This window comes from Canis lupus, chromosome 30, assembly GCF_048164855.1.
Source record: "Canis lupus baileyi chromosome 30, mCanLup2.hap1, whole genome shotgun sequence".
NCBI classification, from domain to species: Eukaryota; Metazoa; Chordata; class Mammalia; order Carnivora; family Canidae; genus Canis; species Canis lupus.
In genome coordinates this window covers 37,230,172-37,250,010 of record NC_132867.1, presented here as the reverse complement: position 1 = coordinate 37,250,010, position 19,839 = coordinate 37,230,172, and the positions used below count along the sequence as shown (strand labels likewise).

General features: G+C 48.5%; 2 long non-coding RNA genes across 4 annotated transcripts; one reads left to right on the top strand and one right to left on the bottom strand.

The window, feature by feature from the left end:
• Positions 1 to 297: 297 nt before the first annotated feature.
• On the bottom strand, positions 298 to 11,554 carry LOC140621351 (uncharacterized). 3 transcript variants are annotated; one of them, XR_012021065.1, is made up of 4 exons: positions 11,395 to 11,554; positions 3,088 to 3,153; positions 2,039 to 2,375; positions 298 to 1,796 (listed from the first exon to the last, which is right to left on the bottom strand). It is a non-coding gene; the product is annotated as an uncharacterized lncRNA (long non-coding RNA). The 3 variants fall into 3 exon arrangements; XR_012021067.1 differs by having other exon boundaries at positions 298 to 1,673; XR_012021066.1 differs by lacking the exons at positions 298 to 1,796; positions 2,039 to 2,375; positions 3,088 to 3,153 and adding an exon at positions 7,670 to 7,855.
• A 4,828-nt stretch (positions 11,555 to 16,382) lies between these two features.
• On the top strand, positions 16,383 to 17,674 carry LOC140621350 (uncharacterized). The gene is made up of 2 exons (XR_012021064.1): positions 16,383 to 16,524; positions 16,979 to 17,674. It is a non-coding gene; the product is annotated as an uncharacterized lncRNA (long non-coding RNA).
• The last annotated feature ends 2,165 nt before the right edge of the window (positions 17,675 to 19,839 follow it).

Genomic DNA, 19,839 nt, shown 5'->3' with positions numbered 1-19,839 from the left:
TTGGATTTTATGAGGAACCCACTTAGAGAAGCAGAACTCGAAGGGCCGAAGTGGGTCAGGAAATGAAAACGTTTATTGACCTTTTACATGTAATTTTACAGATATCCTGAAGCAAGCGGGGGGCTGGCGGGGTGCCCGCGTCATTGTTACCTGCATGAAGGCTGTTTGCTGTTGCACGGCTTCCCCGGCAGCCTCACCGAGGGCCCCTGGACAGAAGATGGGGAGACAGCACCGAGCCCTGAGAAACCACGGGGCTCCCAGGCCAATAAGCTAGTGCACACTTGGCCTGATGAGCCTCATCGCGTGCTGTCCCAGGCACCTAAGAGCAGACCGAGCAGCGGGCGGAGGGCGGCGGGCAGGAGAGGGCCGGGCCGGGTGTGGGGCCCGCACCCCCTGCACAGGTGCATGTGCGGCAGCAGCAGGTGCACGGGCTGGCACGTGGAGGGCGGGTGGCACCAGGGCTCCGATCAGCAGGCCGAGCTGCGAGGCTTTGTCACCACCCATGGATGGGTTGAGTGACGCTGGGCCAGAGACTACATTTCTTTGAGTTTCAGCTTCTTTGTTTTAAAAAAATGATAAAACGGGGACACCTGGGTGGCTCAGTGGTTGAGCATCTATCTGCCTTTGGCTCTGGGCATGATCCCTGGGTCCTGGGATCGAGTCCCGCATCGGGCTCCCTGCATGGAGCCTGCTTCTCCCTCTGCCTGTGTCTCTGCCTCTCTCTGTGTCTCTCATGAATAAATAAATAAAATCTTAAAAAAAAAAAAAACAACAACAACAACCCAGTGATGGAGATGCTCTAAAAGTGAGTCACGGTTGTGGCTGCATGACTTGGTAAAGTCACTAAAATTTACCCATGACACGCTTAAAATGGTGGATTTCATGTGATGTAAGTTCTACTCGATAGGGACGCCCGGGTGGCTCAGTGGCTGAGTGTCTGCCTCCAGCTCAGGGCGTCACCCCAGGGTCCCGGGATCGAGTCCCGCATCGGGCACCCCGTGGGGAGCTTGCTTCTCCCTCTGCCTGTGTCTCTGCCTTTGTGTCTCTCATGAATAAATAAAATCTTTAAAATAAAATAAAATAAAATGGCAAATTACTCACTTGCCAGCCTTGCATTATGGGCTCTAGAGCGGCGCATACTCTCTGCAAACTGTTATGTGAGAATAAAACACGCAGCCAGCCATCGCTGCTCTGCAGAGAGGCTTTGAATCAGCTTAATTATTATCAAGTGTGAACCAAGATTCTGAAAGCTAAGAAGTGGCCCTTTCCTGAAAGCAGCCTTTCCCCAGGGTGTCACTGAGGTTCTGATTGGGGCTGGGATTCCTTCCTCTTTGGTGAAGCCTTCGGCCCCCTTGTTAGGATAATATTTCTTTTCTTTTTTTTTTTTTTTTAGGATAATATTTCTAAACGCGTCAAAGAAAACACTCTGGATTGCAGAGTAAATCAAGTTCCCTTGATACCCGCTTACCAATTTTAAAACTGTGTGTTCTTCTTTTTAATGCATTTTGTAATAAGATCTCCCGGCAGTTCTGACGACCATTCTACAATTTCAAAGTAGCCACGGGCGATCGGTGCGGTTTTGAGATCGCTGGGACAAACCGAAGGTCACATCAGAGTGTATCTCTAATCCGTGACCGAGTCCCGGGTCTGTCCCTGGCGTTTGCGTCCATTCGCTGTCGCAAGAAGTGCTGATTTTCAGGTAGAGATCAGCGAAAATAAAAATATCTCTATCTTCCTGTGCAAGTTCCCGGACCCCCTGGATTCTCTGGGAGAATGTGGACTCCTGATTAAAACCCCTCAAATAAAAAAAAATAAATAAAACCCCTCAAATGAGAGCTTACCTACCAGGATGGCCTGGCTGGCTTCCCACAGCTGTGCGGCACGTCCCTGTCCCTCACCTACGTCCCCCATCCCTCCTCCGCCCTCCTCCTTCCCCCTCCTCCTCTCTTCTCACCTCACCATCTCTCTCTCTCTCTCTCTCCTCCCCCTCCCTCCCCCCTCCCTTCCTCCCCACTGTGTTCCCAGCCTCACACCTCACCTGGTTCACGTAGGCCTCGGTAAATATTTCTGACAGTGAATGAAGTCCTCCAACCACAGGCACGAGGGCAGCTTCCGTCGGGGGCCCAGTCCTGTGTACTGTGTTGAGAAAAAAGGAGCTCCGCCCGAGTCCCTGCCTTCTAGAACTCGGGGGCTTGTGTGTGCGGGAAGCACAGTGTGTGTGTACAGGCGAGCGGTGTGGACGCAGTGCTCCCCAAGTCTTGGCTCCTCCCCGAGGGCCAGCTGTCCTCGGTCCCGGCCCCTCTGCACCCCGGGGCCACCTTCCCGGCCCTGACCCTTGCCACGTGCTGGTGTTTCCACTCCTCCATGTGCCCGGCCTGCAAACAGAGGGAAGAGCCTCTCTTGGGTGAATCCTGCCCTCCCAGCTTCCAGGACAAATCCGCAGAGCTCACGGGCTTCCCCCTGGGCCCTTGAAGCGTGTTCCTGACGTCTCATTTCCGTGAAAGCTTACCCAACTGGGGAGGGGATTGAATACACCAGGACCCCAGAACCACACGTTCCTTTCTTCTCACTGGAAACTTTGGGACTTTCTCTTGTGTTTTGGTTGGCTGATTGGTTTCCCCTCCAGCTTCCCAGGGCCAGGAGCACGCTGATGTGCTGGTACTGCTGGGGGCCCAGGCTGATCCCAGGGTGACCCCAGGGTGATCCCAGGGTGACCCCAGCGTGAGACGTGGTCAAGCCCACACTGCTCAGTTAGGAGACGGTTCTGGCTTCCTGTGGCGTTTGGCCAATCTGGGACCTTGGAGTATGTTTTCCGAACAAATGTAGGACTCCCCTCAAGGGACTCACATGGTGAAGGCAAGAGAAAAACACTGTGGGTCAGGGAGTGAGGGCATTTCTCTGGAGAGCCTCCTGTCCATTGCCACGGGAGCGGGGACGGCAGACAGGCCAGAGGAGCAGGGGCTGGACAGCTCGGGCCGTTGTGACGAGGCGAAGACACAGACCATAGACTCGTCTGAGAGCATTATCAGGTCTAACTCTTGTTTGAGAAACGAGGAAGGCAGGATTCTGAGAGGTTAAGTGACTTACCCGAGGTCACAGGGCGGAATCTATGGGCCGTAATCCTGTCCTCTTCCGATACTCTCTGCGTAATTTCTGATGAGGTTAATGTAGAAATGGAATGAATTGGAAAACCAACTTCCAAATCCTCTCCCTCTAACCTTTGGCTCTACTGCCCTGGACAGACCTTTTAAAAGGGCCGTCACCGCACAGCAGAATGAACTCGAATGTCATCTTTTGTGCCTTTTTCCTTGGAGAGTGACCCAAGCGACAAGTAGTTTGGCCCCGGGGTTGGTAGGATCATGGAAGGGTGAGTCACACGGAGAGGACAAGGGAAGGGGTGTGTCAGACACGAGCCAGGGACATTTAGAGAGAAATGCTCAGAGGGAGAGAGAAACTAAAGTCTGTGTGGGAAGGGCAGGACAGAGGAACAAGTGCAGCCAATGGCAGGGACGTGGGAATCAGCTCCTGGTGGGAAGTCGGCCCTGGGGCCGCTGGTTCAGGGGGGAGTCAGGGAGACCTCCACCCAGCCTTCCACTTGCCAGGAGAACCACGTGACGGGATGAGCACTGGGTGTTATTCTGTATGTTGGCAAATTGAACACCAATAAAAATTAAATTTATTATTTAAAAAAAAAATAAAAACCACAGTTCCGTGGAGCCAAAGCAGTGGGTTCTCCACTGACGCTCTCAGGATCCAGACTGCAGCTCTCCCAGCACCCACAGGATCTACTCTAATCCTTTGAACCAGCCAGACACTGATGAAATCAAAGCAGCACTGGAAACACCAGCAAGGGGCTGAGAAGAGATGCCAGGGGCGAAAGGGCTCACTTGGCTTGGAAGTGAGTTCAGCCAGGAACAGACCGGGGGCGGCGGGGGGGGGGGGTGTCTTGCAGGTTTTAGAGAGGAGAGCATTTTGCGTAGCCTGCTTACCCCTCTTCAGGAGTGTCCGTCCTCAGGACTGGCTAGGTACCCAGGGGGGCCCAAGCAAAATAAAAACGCAGGGCCCCGGCTCAAACATTATTCAGAATTCCAGTACGGCAACAGCACGCTTTTGAACCAAACACAGGGCCCTTCTGTGCACGGGGCTCTGTGTGGCCGCGTGGGCCATCGGCCCGGGAAGCCAGTCCTATCTGCTCTAAACAGTCCAAGATGGTTATTCTCGTTTCAGGCCGGACAACCAGTCATCCACATGGATTTAAATGGACTCTACGTTTTTTTTTTGACTCTGCATTTTTTTTTTTAAGATTTTATGTATTTATTCATGAGATACACACAGAGAGAAGCAGAGACACAGGCAGAGGGAGAAGCAGGCTCCCTGCAGGAAACCTGGTGTGGTGGTGTGGGCCTCGATCCCGGACCCTGGGATCATGCCCTGAGCCAAAGGCAGATGCTCAGCCGCTGAGCCCCCTGGGTGCCCCTTGACTCTACATTTTGGATGACTATACAGGTATTGGATACATTGCAACAACAGAACTATTTTACCCACTTAGGAAATGTCAGAATTGAGCTTTCTACCAGGGCAACCAGATTTCTGCCATTCACCATGTGAGCATCGGTGATCTGATGCCAGATAGTGACCCTGTTATCTGGCCTAGCCCCATGCAGTTCTCCCCGCCTTCCTTGTGGTGCTAAGGACGTATCTTTTCCAGGGCCTTTAAAATAGTCCAAAGATAAAAAAACAAAAACAACAACAACAAAATAAAATAGTCCAAAGATGCTCTCTATCTAGGGTTGCCACATATGATATAGGACACCCACGTAAGCTGAATTTCAGATAGACAGCAAATAATTCTTGGTATAAGTATGTCCCGAATATTGCTTGGGACATACTTATGCTAAGAAATCATTGGTTACTTTGCTGAAATTCAGGTTTTTGTTGGTTATCTTGTATTTTTATTTGTTAAATCTGGCAAACTCTGTCTCCAGTGCATTCTTAAGACACTGGGACTTTAGGGTGGTAGCTTCCAAACCACTGATGTGGATCTGGAGACCCAGGTGGGCTGACGGGTCTGAGTGATGGTGAGTAAACCAACTACGGGAGCTGTTAGGCTGCGGGTCTGTAGTACCTTCCTCTGGCCGCTGTAACGAAGTCCCACAACCGGGGTGGCCTAGGATGAGAGAAGTGTGTTCTGTCTCAGTTTCGGGGAAGCCATGGCTGTGCCCTCGATGAAGATGCTGGGAAGGATGCATTCCAGGCCCCTCTCCCCACTTCCGAGGGCCTCTGACATTCTGTGACTCGGGGAAGGTGCAAGTCGAATTTTCACACAGCATCCTCTCTTCTTCTCCTCATGTTGTTCTTCCTTTTCTGCGGGTCTATGTCCCAATTACCCCTTTTTATGAGGACACTGGTCATATTAGATTGGGGTCTCACCTAATGACCTCACCTTGCCTTGCCTGCTTCTGGAAAGACCCCATTTCCAAATCAGGAAACATTCTGAGATATCATGGTGTCTTAGTCCATTTGGGCTGATTTAATGGAACACCACAGACTGGGTGGCTTATAAACAATGGAAATTATTTCTCACTGTCCTGGAGGCTGGGAAGTCTGAGATTAAGGTGTGGCAGGTAAGGTGTTTGGTGAGAATCCACTTTCTGGTTCATAGATGGTGCCTGTTGCCGTGTCCTCACAGGGCAGAAGGAGTGAGGAGCTTTCTGGGGTATCTTCTTCTTCTTCTTCTTCTTTTTTTTTTTTTTTTTACAGATTTTATTTATTTATTCACGAGAGACACAGAGAGAGAGAGAGCAAGAGAGGCAGAGACACAGGCAGAGGGAGAAGCAGGCTCCATGCAGGGAGCCTGACGTGGGACTCGATCCCCGGACTCCAGGATCACGCCCTGGGTGGAAGGCGGGCGCTAAACCCACTGAGCCACTCAGGGATCCCTGGGGTATCTTCTTATAAGGGCAGTAATCCCTTCAAGAGGGTTCCTCCCTCCTGACCTAATCACCTCCCAAAGACTCGACCTTCTAGTACCATCACATTTGGTATCAGGGCTTCAATATGTGAATTTGGGGGGGGGGGGTGTGCATATCCAGCCTACAGTATAGGTCTTAGGACTTCAGCATATCTTTTTTTTGGGAACACAATTCAACCCATAACACGGTCCCAGGACCATCGAGGGCCTTTCTGTTCTTAAACTTGTATTCAGAGGCCTGGAGAACCTTTCTACCTGGCCTGTGAACAATCAGCCGCGGTAAATCCAGAGGTGTCAAGTGATAGAAACACAGCTCATCAGACAACAGGCACAGAGAGGGCGGGAGCTGTCGATAGAGGGGCAAGTGTGCATCTGCTCAACGCTCCAGCGGTTGTGCGGACTTGGGGAAGTTTTCACATGGGATGGCCAACATGCACGCTTACTTCTGCAAAGTAAACATTTCTGGAAATGCTTGCTTCATGGAAGCAGCCCACGCATTTTGCACAGAATGTTACACAAGCTTTGGAAATCATGGGTGGAAACTGTTTGCAAAATCCTTTGGAGCCTTATAACAAATGTTTGCCTCGGTCTTGAAGCCTAAAACAAACAACCTTTCTATTTCAAAAACGTTGGCTAACGAGAAAGACATTTCTCGCTGAAAGGGACGGAAGACAGTGCCATCATTGCCAAAGAGGTATTGACCACACATCACGTTGGTAAAGCAAAGTCAGCCTGGGACTCTCATCACATTAGCTGCTTTTATCAGAAACAAGGGCGATAATCCTTTGTTGAATAGACGTGATGATCATTTTAACAAGCATAGACCTCTGATGTCTGGGTCGGTTGTATTAAACCAAAGGTCACTGTGAAAATAGTCAAAGGAAGCCCTGGCTAGGGTGAAGGACAATTTGTAGCAGATAAATATCTGGTTTCCATTAGTCCTTTTTCTTCTGCTTTCCAGTGAGAAGAGGTGGGACGCCAAGCCCATTTTGGCAGGCTGAAAAGTTGTGTGAATTTTCGAAGGGACAAACAGATATAAAATGGCTTTTAAGAATACTTACAGGGGCACCTGGGTGGCTCAGTCAGTTGAGCATCCGACTCTTGGTTTTGGTTCAGTCATGATCTCATGGTGGTGAGATGAAGCCTTGCATCAGGCTCTGCACTCAGTAGAGAGTCTGCCTGAGAGTCCCTCTCTTCCTCTTCCTCTGCCCCACCTCCCGTGCTCGTTTTCTCTCTCTGTCTCTCTCTCAAATAAATAAATAAATAAATAAATAAATAAATAGAATCTTAAAAGAAAGGAATATTTACAAAAGGGGCTCGTAGGTGGCTCAGCTGGTTAAGTGTCCAGCTCTTGATCTCGGCTCAGGTTTTCATCTCACGGTTGTTGAGATTGAGCCCTGCATTGGGCTCTGCGCTGGGCGTGAAGCCTACTTAAAAAAAAAAAAAAAAAAAAAAAAAAAGAATACTTACAAACATTATGACTTTGAAGCTTAGGGGAATCCTATAGATCAGTGCCGTCCGAGAGAAATGTAATGTGAGACCTCTCGTTACCTAAAATATTGTAGTGATGTAATGAAGTTAATTTTAATAATATAGCTCATTTATTATATCTGCCAGATATGGTTATATCACCATATATTCATTTTTTTGATTAACCTTGGCATGTTTATTAATTGAGAAAATTTATTAATCTCAGCAAATTTTTAAAAATTTTTTTATTGGAATTCAATTTGCCAACATGCAGAGTCTCACTCCCCACCGGCCTGGACCTGCTGAATCAGCATCTGTATTTTAACCAGATGACTCCCACGCATGTTGGCTCATTGCAGTTTGAGCAGCTCTGTTGCAGACTTCACCTCTTCAGACCCTTGGGGCAGGAGCCTTCTGCACAGAGAGAAATGAGAAGGTATCTCTTTCCCTGTGGCTTGACCGCAGACCTGCAGCTGCTCTCCTGTCCCCTAGCTTCTCGTTGCCCTGGGCTTGGGGTCCCTGCTGATCCTGCTGCCCTGCACATGGAGTGTGCAACTGCTCCCATCTCTCTGGGGGTGGTGCCCTGAATTGCTGCACACAGCCAAAGAGAAAAGAAACGTTCAATTCCTTCCTCTAGAAATTGGGGCTTTGGAAGGCCCTGCTTTGGTTCAGGACGCTCAGCAATGGACAGTTGATTGCTCTTAGTCCTGAGGCAGGAGGGACAGTGTTCACTGTCATATAAAAAACTGTGCTTGTGTCGTAGGTCAGAGGAGCCAGCTTTTTTGTCGTATCTGGGTGAAGTCAGGGGGTGGGTGGGTCATCCAAGCTTTTCTCCTACTTTCTGGAGAATAATACTCTTCCTGCAGTTTAGATTCCCATTTAGAGGATCCGTATAAATTGCAACTCCATCTTGTGAAATTTATTGGCTAGCTTGCCTCAGTGCTGTGACTTCGATTCATTCCCCTGCTGATCCCGGGGTAGATGTGGTCACAGCAAGACATGCCTGTGGTTGGGACGTGAAGCTTGGAGGGGAGTTGCCACAGTCTCCTGTTTGAGGGGATTGAGTGCGTAAATAGGAGGCCTCCTCAGATGCCAGAAGGGAACATGCTAGGCTTGCATGTGAGTGTGGGCATTCATTTTATCCCCGTGCCTCTGGCTAAGGGGAGCCAGCTGGGACTCCAGTGGCAAAGGCAAAAAAACTTTGGAGCCTACTTCCTTGGTGGCAAGTCACTTTAGCCTCTTGGCATTTCTATTTTCCCATCCATAAAATGCAATTGACAGCCCTAGAGGGTGGTTTGTTGACATTGGAGAAGACATTTGAGAGGCTCCCGGGAGGGAAGGAATGAAGTATAGCTTCTGGGAATAACACATGTGTGCAGAAGAGATATGGAGATGTTGGGGTGATGATCTCTGAGCAGGAAATCCAAGAAATTCCCAAGGTGAGATTTAGCCAGAGAGGTCAAATCATCCATAGGCAATATAGAGACAAAAAGAGGAGGGGTATCTGGGTGGCTCAGTAGGTTAAGCATCTGACTCTTGATTTGGACTCAGGTCATGATCTCAGGGTCCTGAGACTGAGCCCCTCACTGGGTTCTGTGCTCAGTGGGGAGTCTGCTTGAGGATTCTCTCTCTCCTTCCCCTGCCCATCACCCCTGCTCACACACACTCTCTCTCTCTTAAATGAATAAATAAATCTTTTTAAAAAGAGGAAAAATAAAATAAAACCACAAAGAAACCCAAGAGATTATGGAGAAAGATATTTAGCCCTATCATCACAGGTTATACATGACTCAATGGGAGTGGAAAAAACCTGCTGGTAGCTACATTCACATTTTGAGCGCTTCTGGAGATTTCTAGGCTGGTGGGTGATGTACACCCTTGCTCCGATCTCGATCAACATTCCTTTTACATGCCTCTTTAAGAAGGTTCCTAAGAAGGCAGCGGCACAAAAACTCCACTGGGAAACAAATTCCTTGCTTGTACAACGCAGCACAACTCAGGGTCTTCGAGAAAAGGATTGCCAGAGGCAGTGCCGCCGGGCTTGGCCCACCCATACGGCAAGGGCCAGAGGTCTGATTTTCCCTGGACACAGGCACAGAGGATGTGGACTCCTCTGGATTGCTATCTTTCACTAAAACAAGAGGTAAAACGTCCAAGTCAACTCTGGGATAAAAGTTTCTAGAACTTTCTAATAATAATTATTTACTAATTACCTAATAGTTTTTATAGGCTCTGTTCTTTCGGGCACTTGCAGGTAGTCAAACATGTGAAACGATTGGATTCTTTTATTTCTCTGGTAACACAGAATGGAATTCTGGATGCACAAATACATCCTTGATTCTGTGATACGGTGCCTTATGTAAAACGTTGCGTGATACGCTCACCATCTCTCACCAGACACAGACTTTTAATGCACCATGGGATGCATTCGCCCTTCCTGAGAGAATGGTACCCACACATGGCTGAAGACTGAAGAGCGTTAACTTCAAATGGCTCAGAGTTCATCTACCCTTAAAAATTAAAGTAAATAGCTATTTCCCCTCATTATCTAACTTACCCATGCCCTTGGAGAAAGCTGGGAAATTAGAGTGTAGAGTAAGGGATGAAATTTACTGTAACAACCCCACCAACCAACATAGTCACTGCGGAATGTTTTGGTAGAGAACATACTGATTTGTATAACTGAAAATTATTTGTAAGCACGATTTAAAAACTTTTATTATGGGGGCACCTGGGGGGCACAGTTGGTTAAAGCACCTGACTTTTAGTTTCAGCTCAGGTCGTGATCTCAGGGTCATGACTGGAGCCCTGGGTCAAGCCCTGTGCTCAGCATGGAGTCTACTTGAGTTCCTCTCTCCCTCTCCCTCTACCCCTCCTGCTATTGCTCTCTCTCTCTTTGAAATAAATAAATAAATCTTTAAAAAATTAAAAACTCTTATTATGGAAATTTAAAACCATGTACCAAGTTAGAGCAGTTTATCATGAGCTTGAAGCATGGGACAACTCTCAGTATCTGGCCACTCTTGTTCCGAAGCCTCTAACATCACCCCCCAGACCCCCAACCCAAATTATTTAGAAGCACATTCCAGGAATTATATAATTTTATCTCTAAATACTTCAGTACGTATCTGACAGATAAGGAAAAGATGAAAGCCTTAAAAACAAATAATTCTAATAAAGCCACAATATAATCTCATCTAAGAACAATAATTTTTAGGTATTACTAAATAGCCAATGTTTACATTTCCTTGATTGTCTTGTGAATTTTGTGTGTTTTTTAACAATTTAGTCAAAGTGGGCACTCAACAAAGTTAGTTCATTGAGATTGGTCTGTGTGTCTCTCTCTTATTCTGTTGTAATTTATTTATTGAAGAGACCAACACATTTACCCTGTAATTTTCTAGAGTTTGATGGAATCCCCATGATTTTGTCTAACATGTCTCTTTAGTCCTTTTTCTATCCATTAATGCTTAGATGCAGAGGTTTGGTCAGATTCGACTTGGTTTTTGGGAGTGTTAACACAACTATATAGATGTTGTTGGTCCTTCACCAGGATACACTTCATGTCAGATTTTCTATTTTCTTGTGATTATTATTGCCCAGATCCATTAATTCACTAGGAGTTTTAAGATGGTATCAGTAGATCATTTTTTCCTCTGTTTATTAATTGTTAATTCTTTTTCTCATCAATTCTTTTATTACTCTGCAGTTTCCATTGTGGAGGCAAAGGACAATAAAGGCCAGATTCATTTTCTTTGCCAATTTTCAAAGTAGTGATGTGTTCAATACCATCCTCCAATCGTGACCAATGAGCTTTTTGATATTATTATGAACTTAGAGATTTAATTTAATGCTCACATTATTCTTTAAGATTGACTCCTGATTTCTTTCGACGTGTTCCTAGAAATTTTTGGTAGCTTCCTTATTTTCTGGATGGTAAGTTTTACATTTACCTTGAGTGCTTTCCTGCTCTGACCTGGGATCAGCCATTCAAACAAGGAGCCCTTGGACTTTTTACATGGGAAATGGTATTTAGAGACCACAGTACAGTACTGTGGGTGCTCAGTGCTAGGTTTGATGACTGTTTCTAGGCCTTCTCAGTGAGCAGCATGTAGTTTCTTAAAGATAAGACATATTGTGAACTCATACTGATACATTATTTTATGTCATATGGTTGGGCAGGGCGTGGCTGGATGACTCCTCTGTTCCAGAAGGCAAGGACAGAGGTCCCTCAGTGGTATTCCGCTGGTGGGTGTGTCAGTCTAGAGGGCTCTAGGGGGCTTCATTCTCAAGTCTGGTGGCCTGAAGTGGATGCTGGAAGCATGGGCTCAGCTGGGGCTCCTGAGAAAAGCATCCTCAGGCTGGCTGGACATCCTACATGGTAGCTCCGGGCTCCTGAGAGCATGCTCCCAGAGGCTTCTTGGATGTTGCAGAAGTCTCAGGATGTCATTTCCATCACATTCTGTGGGTGAGGCAGTTCTCTCAGGCCAGCCTTGGTTTAAGAAGATGAAAGCCAGGGATCCCTGGGTGGCGCAGTGGTTTGGCACCTGCCTTTGGCCCAGGGCGCGATCCTGGAGACCCGGGATCGAATCCCATGTTGGGCTCCCGGTGCATGGAGCCTGCTTCTCCCTCTGCCTATCTCTCTCTCTGTGTGTGTGTGTGACTATCATAAATAAATAAAAATAAAAAAACTTCTATAAAAAGATGAAAGCCAGAGTCCACCTCTTCACATAAGGAATGTCAAAGACTATGGGGCCATCTTCAGTCTACCATTGAAAACTTATGGTTTTGTGCTGACAGCTACCTTTTTGCTCATGCCTGCATATAATATCTGGAGTCTCCCATTCTATTTTTGCCTCTAGTCTGAGGACTCCTTAAAATGAGCAATATTGAAATCTGCGATTAACCTCTTCTTTCTACTATTTTTTCAATTTCCTTCCTATTTCCATCATTGGACTTGAGGTAACAATCAGAAAGCTTAGTCTACCTTATACACACCTCCCATCATTGCACCACTTGTTAGAGCTGTCCTGCATCTCCCTGTCAGAGTGTAACGCCATCGCACACCAGGCTTTTATCATTATATCCATCTTTTATTCTCAGCTCCACAGGGGAGGATTTACCACTCAGCACCAGTCCTTATGTCCGTGCTTCTCCACTCTGGATACATCTGCACAATATATTTTTTTTCATCTGCACAATATTTTAAGGTAGATGGTGTGAGGCAGAAGCCAGAAGCAGGCTTTTGCCTTCCGAAGCCTTTCTTTGGTGCTCTCAGTGCCCACTGCCTCCTTGCTGCTCCCACAGTTCTTTTCCATCTCCGGACATTACTTACACCTTCTGGCTCTTGGTTAGTGTTGAGCAGACCACTCAGAGGGTGGGGGCCGAGTGCCACCAAGGTGCTCATGAGGTTCATTCCTGAAGCCTGGAGGGGGAGGGAATCCTTGAACCAGCTTTTCCTATGCCCCTAAGGCGTTCTGGCTGACCCTGCTTCCATTGTGGCTGGTGCGGGGGGGGGGGGGGGGCGGTACAGGAATGCAGGAGAGAGAGAGAGAGAGAGAGAGAAGTGGGCTGGGGCTCAGAGCACAACTGAGCTCCAGCAATTGCCAGGCAGCCAAACTGCCCTCTAAGCACAGTGTCTGGTGAGTGAAGGTCCAGGGTTGTGCAAATGTACCAAGGTATTCAGAAGGTGAAGGAGGGAGGGCTGACTTAGACCAGGATGAGCTAACTGCAAAGGGTGGTGCCCAGGAAATGGGGACAGGCAGCCCAGGGCACCCAGGGAGTAGACTCGGAGGACCCCAGCTGTGGGGGCTGCTGCCCAGGACTTCAGGGGAGGAGAAAGACAGTGAGGCCTCGGGGATAGCAAGGTCATTGTGTCCAACGACACCTCCCAAGGCCCCAGTAGTCTTGCTGCCCCCGAAGCTGGTAGCTCCACGGTTGTTGCTATGCTCTCTGCGCACCTGTTCACCCTGCGGGCAGGACGAGACCCAGGGGGTGATGGATGGAGTGGCTGTGACCCTGTGGACAAAGACCTGGCCAGCTTCACTCATGCTGGAGCTGGTGCCTCTCTGGGGGACTTCTCCCTGTTGGCTTGCTTGGGGGTCAAGAGGCTCATACTGGGCCTACCCTGGGTGACTGTCAGCCTGTAGCTGCCTTGGGGTGGCCCAGGGTGAGGTCATGGGTAATTGTGCTTGGAAACCCATGGTGACGGCTCCCTCACAGCCTGGCAGTCTGCCCCTGATCAGGGAGGGTGGGGCCAAGACAACCCTGTGCCTGGAGATGCAAGGTTCTAGGAACTTCTAAAATGTGGACAACACTGTCTTGGCCTTCCTGAGGTTCATGGTCATTAGGAAGCTGAGTTACACGACTGAGTTAAATGACCCAAGAGGGAGTGGCACCCTCCTGGTGTCTCCTCATTTGATTGCAGCCCCACCAGGGCAGACAAACTGTCACCAGTGTATCCATGTGAGGGACAGATAGAAGTGTCCAGAAGGTCAGACGGGATGCCTGGTTTGGAAAATCTGAGCAGCACTTGCACCAGCAGCACCTGCTCTTGTCCAGAACCTCCCTCTCCTGTGTTCTGGGATGAGGATTGGGCAGCCTGCACTTGGCCGCCAGCTGGGCACCTTAGACCCTGCTGCCTGAACCATGGGACAGTCCCCAAACAGGTTGAAAGATGCCTCTACTACTCAACATGTCTTAGTCTGGTTCCGGCGCTCTGCAAGCTAGTGATTTTCTCTACTTCCCCCGGAGATGCATTTCAGCTTGCAGGCGGGGTTATTAACCAGGGCACGGTGACTACAAGCTTCCTAGTGTGGAAGCCCAAACTGTTGGTGCAAAAATATCAGAGGTTCTTCAACCTTGTTGGCGGAATGTGGAATTGGGCCTGCGGATTAGGGTGCACAGCAGGTGGCCATGCAGAGAGAGTTGGAAGGCTGTAGCTGAAGGGGTCCCTCTGAGCCTGGGCTGTGCACAGAGGCCACCTGCGGCTCTACGTCCCTCTTGCTAATTCCTTGGCTGTCCCTTGAGAACTTTCTGGCCCTGCTCTGCACCCCCCAGGAGGACAACCCATGCGGACAGGGTGGCAGGTTCTGGGCTTGGATCCTGGCAACCCCTCTACTGTGGTGGGCACGGGCTTCAGTCTGCTCCATGCCCGCTGGATGAGGAGCGGCTGGGGGTCCCCTACAGGAAAGGTGCCAGGCTCCGCAGATGGCCCTTCATGGTCATCATCAAGGTCTTTCAGCAAGTCTGCAAGTCAGAGCGTGCTTGGAGGGGGAGTCAGAATCCCAAGAAGGGGTGTCACCGCATGAATAAACAGGCATGCGTCAACAGGTAATTCCAGCTGTGGGTCATCCTGCAGGTCATTTCTTCCCTGAGGAAACCGTCACCCAGTGACTTACTCCCATGGTATTTGCCGAGAGGGGCTGCAAACACGAGCCCCACAAAAAGAAGAGTGGGGACAAGTTTCCAGAAGACTCAAGAGGTGGGGGCGAGGGGCCTGTGTGTGTGTGTGTGTGTGTGTCTGTGTGTAAAATACCTGGATAACTGCCTTACCTCTAGGTTGGATTGTGTTGGTTGGTTGCAATGTAGTGAGTTTGGTTCTCAAAGTCTCGGTATTACCCATTATTGACTGAACGTAACTTGGATGGATTGTGATCAAGTTTCTGTATTTGCCTAGTGACGTGGGCAGAGCACCGAGCTGCATTTGGACCTCAGCCCCGCCGTGGATGATGAGCTGACCTCAGCAGCTCCTTCGTGCTTTCTAAACCTTACTTTCCTCATCTGTAAAATGGGGCAGCAAGCCCTCCTACCTCACAGTGCTGTGGCGGGTGGATAAGGAGAGGGTGTTTGAGAAATGCTCTTGAGGCCAAGGAACGGGAAGCGTGGTCCCCGTTACCAGGCACACGGACAGGGCCTGAGGCTCTTCCCACCCAGCGCCCTTCTGGGTGCCGAGCACGGGTCCTCATGCGCTATGTGCAGTGGGCATCTGACCCATCGCATCTGTCACATTCCCCAGTTAGAACTGTTCCCTGAGTCAGAAACAGCAAAAAGGGAGTCTGGACTAAACGCCATGCATCTGGTCTACCTCTTACCTGCATAAAGGGGTGTCTGGGTTGGACGATTTTAAGTGTGGGGCTTGGTTTAAACAAACACCACAGCAGCTCAGTGTCTTCGTTTGGAACTGAGGTGCTGACTGCTTGGTCCTTAGCTGGGTCTCCCAGCAGCTCCAACAAGGAGACCATCTGATCCACAAAGGAAGTGCCAGGAGCTCTGGTTGCACAAACTCCGCCGACAAAGCTCAGGGACACTGAATTCTCGGTGTCACCGGGAGGATTGGACTACCAGTGTCTTCCTTGTTGGTGACCTGAGTCTCCTTCTGAACCAAGCAGCCTTCTACGTATTTTTCCACAAGTGGAAGTGGTCACGTAAAATTTATATGACTTTATGACATGCCATTTGCTAAAAATAACAGCAATTATAATACACAAATCTGGGGCATTTCTCTGAATTCGAGGAGCCTGCACGATTTGGGGTGGGGAAGAGAAGATTTAGTGTGACAGGGCAGGGCCACTGTGTCCTGGCATTTCTCTCCGCACAGCTGTGTGTCACTGCTCTACATGTGTCTGTATATTTGTGTGTGTGTGTGTGCATGTGAGTGTGAGATAATCCGGAGATCCGTATACAGAAACTGTCTGAATTAGTCACCATGGGCTACCCTCTGTAACAGATGACCTCAATATTTTAGTGGCTTAATGCAATAGAATTTATTCCTTACTCGTGTAAAGTCTGACGGGTGGTGGAAGTCTGGTGGGGAGGAAGTTTGCTCCACGGCATGCTTCGAGGTCTGGCCGAGGCCCTTCTCGAGGACCATAACATCCTTTTCATTCAGCCAGCAGATGTGGGAAGGGAGCATATGCAGGATTGCACAGAAGTCTTAGGGGCCAGACGAGGAAGTGGCACATATTCCTTCTTTCCACATTCCATGGGCCGCAACAGTCACATGTCCACCTGTCTGCGAGGGAGCCTGGAGAGGTGGTCCAGCTGGGTGCCCAAGACGCAGAGAAACCCAGAACTTCAGAACTGTAAGAGAATACATTTTTTTTGTGTGTGTGTGTGGTTTAAAGCCACTACGTTTGTGGTTACTTGTTACAGTAGCAGGAGGAAGCCAATGTGCTGGGCAAGGGGAGAGGGGGCTCACCAGGAATGCACCCCTCCTGGTGGGAACTGGCCAGGGCTGCTGAGGTTAGGACGCACTCCTGAAGTGTTGTTTGTAGGGTGAGCACAGCGGGCCAAGGAGTGTTTATGGGTAGCCATGGCAGAGATTGGATAATCTCTGAAGAGATTTCCAGGCTAGGCTGGAAGGAGCCAGAAGGAGTGTGGTGGCTCCTCCATCCGTGTTATTGAGAGTCTTCGATGTGTACCAAAGGGTGTGGGGACAAGTGGGGAAGGGGAGAGCCTAAAATCAGCACACAGGTGCCCTGGGCCGGATGAAACCAAACGCTGATTTTTCTCTTCTGATCTTTTGTTTTCTCTTAGGAACGCAACATTGCACTCGGAAGAACGAATGACTTTTGGAATTATGCACTTTCTCACAGCTCCTGAATGGCAATTCCAGTGATTTCGATCGCCGAGTCTCAATGCATCGATCACATCTCTTTTCTAGCTGCAAGGCCGCGTGGAGCAGTTCTGTCCACTGTACCTTTGTATCCTGCACGTTAATCGCCTGACTCCAAATACGTATATGGTCCTTATGGCTGAAAGGCACAGTGTTTAGGGTCTTGTGTGTATATACGTTTGTGGAACATGCAAAACACTGTCCTCACACACTCAGCATTATGGAACTTGGACGTAATTTGCCCGGTGACTTTGCGGGTTATTCAGCAGTCATCTGCTGCAGAACTGCTTGGAAATTAGGAAATGCCTCCTGATATTGGTAATCAGCCCGCGCCTCTGAGCTGACAGTCTCGACGACGCAGAGAGGTTTCCAAACACTTGTGCGCACTTGCGTGCAGACCTGCTCTCCAGTGCCTTTCCCTGCTCACTAGAGCTTTTATTTGCAACTGTTGTTCAATCATGTATCAGTTGTGGTAATTATGTTTCATTAATTTGTTAAAGTTTTGTATTTGCTGTCATGTGCAATCATAACAGGGTAATAAAAGCCAATAATTTGTAGGTGATGGCAGATGGTGAGGATACAAATGGGTGCCAGAGAGAGAAAGAATTTATAGATCATTTCCTGGTATTTTTGTCTTCCTTTCTTTTTCTCCTGCAAAGTCTGTCTTTCTTTCTTTCTTTCTTTCTTTCTTTCTTTCTTTCTTTCTTTCTTTCCTTTTTTTCCCTTTTGGTGTGTTTGTCTCGAGGACACGAGCCTCTGCGGTGCCAACTCTCCATGACAACTGTTGAAAACATACTGAGATGTTTTCTAAAAAAAAAAAAAAGCCTCTAATAATAGTAATAGTAATAATAATAATAATAATATTACTGGAAGCAAGGTTAGAGATCAGCCAAGGCAATTAGAAAGTTTCTGAATAGCAGAGCAGCTATTTTTGCAGTTGCAATTCTGATCGTGTTGGAAATTGTCATTGTCTTGAATCATTTGATGAGAAATCTCTCTGGGTGCCTTGTCAGCCTCTGGTATGAGAGTCTTGGAAAAACAAGTGTGGTTTCTGGTTTCCTTTGGGGAGGGGGAGATGGACTATTTTTTCTTTTCCTTGAACAGCGTGTGATTTTGCCAGGTGCCCTTGTGTGGAGCTTCAGACGGGATGGCAGCAACATGATAAATGGCCACATGGCTCTACAAATAATTTGAAATCCTAGGGCAGTTCTCTTGGATTGGCTGGAAGATGGGCTGTGCCACCTTCCAGGAGAGTGGATATTGCAGATGAGTGAGATTTCTCCCATAGTACGCAACTATTTCATGCCAGTTGCCAAAAGGGCAGACCAATAAGGATGTTGACCATCTCTTAATGGAAGTATTGATCGACCAGTCTCAAAGCCTGTGGGGTGGCTGACCTCTCTAAGACCTGCCTGCCATGAATGTGACTCTGTCCCACACCTTGGACTTCAGAAAATTTGCAACGGCTGCAATTATGTCAGTGTAGCATCCAAGTGAAAGTTAGCCCTGAGGCTCTTGTTCTGACTTGAAATTACTAAAGCTATTTACGAATCTGGGATGCAGAGCACCTTCCAGTGGGAGAAATGGCATCTGAATGGCTTTGTTTGGATCCTGGCTACTGTCACTGGCTTTGTGGCCAACTTGCTCTTGAAGCATCTGGCTACAAAGACACAGCCAGCTTCAGGGCCTCCCATCTGAAGATGGGAGGGGAAGAAGGAATTTTGATCTTTTTCTCTCCCATCTTCCATGGGCTGATCTCTTCCTTGAGGAGCAAATACCTGATGTTCTATTTCCAGAACCTCAAGCTTCTTCACAGATTCTATGGAGTCTTTCCCCTGGAGTTTTATTGAGGGCAACAAGTCAATAAGGACTGAGCCAACACTGAGCCATATTTGCATTGACTTTAAGAAACTTTGGGATTGGCCCCCAATCTGACACTCCTCCTCCAGGGTCTTCCCCATGAAGCATTTCTCCTTCTTGGGCAGCCTCCTTCTGACAAAGGCCAGGGTTGGGGAGGTCTTCCCTGGAAGTTCTTGAAGCCCCACAAATATTGTTGACCTCCGGGGTTCAAGGAGTTTTGGAACTGAAGAGCGTGTCTGTGTTCCTGGGAGTGGAGAGGGCAGGAGGAAAAGCGCCTTCCTGCTGATGAGTTTATAGCAGTGATCGGCAAACTTTTCCTGTAGGGGCCAAATAGTAGGTATTTTTTAAGGTTTGCTGATCATCTGGACAGTTATCAGCTCTGCCCTTATAGCATGAGAGCCGTTACGGACAATACTTATGTGAATGACCACAGCTGTGTTCCAATAAAGCTTTATTTGCATAGACAGGTAGGCAGCCAGATTTGCCCAGTTGGCTGCAATTTGCCCGTTTCTGTCCTCAAAAAACTGAAAGACAGGGAACTAACCCGTTTCTCATTATCTCAGCTTTTTGACTATAAAAGCATAATTACATCATACTTGGAGAAGAACTGAAAGGCTAGAGGAACGCAGAAAGTGCTAGTAGGCCACAGAGGAGGGGCACCTATTTAATCTACCCCAAATGGGGGCTCCCGTTGGGTGAAAAGACCTGGAGGAAAGAGAGAGTCTGGGAGCTTCTCAGGTATAGTGGTCCTCCAGATGGATTTTGAGGAGAAAGCAGGAGCTTCAGAACGTCAAGCCAGAAGGGGATTCAGGGAAAACCAACGGCCCTTGCAAAGGCGAGCTGGAGTGTGTGGGTCCTGCATGCGCCCTGGTGTGTCACCACCTAGATCAAAAGGACCAACTTTGGTTGCAAAAGAGACTGG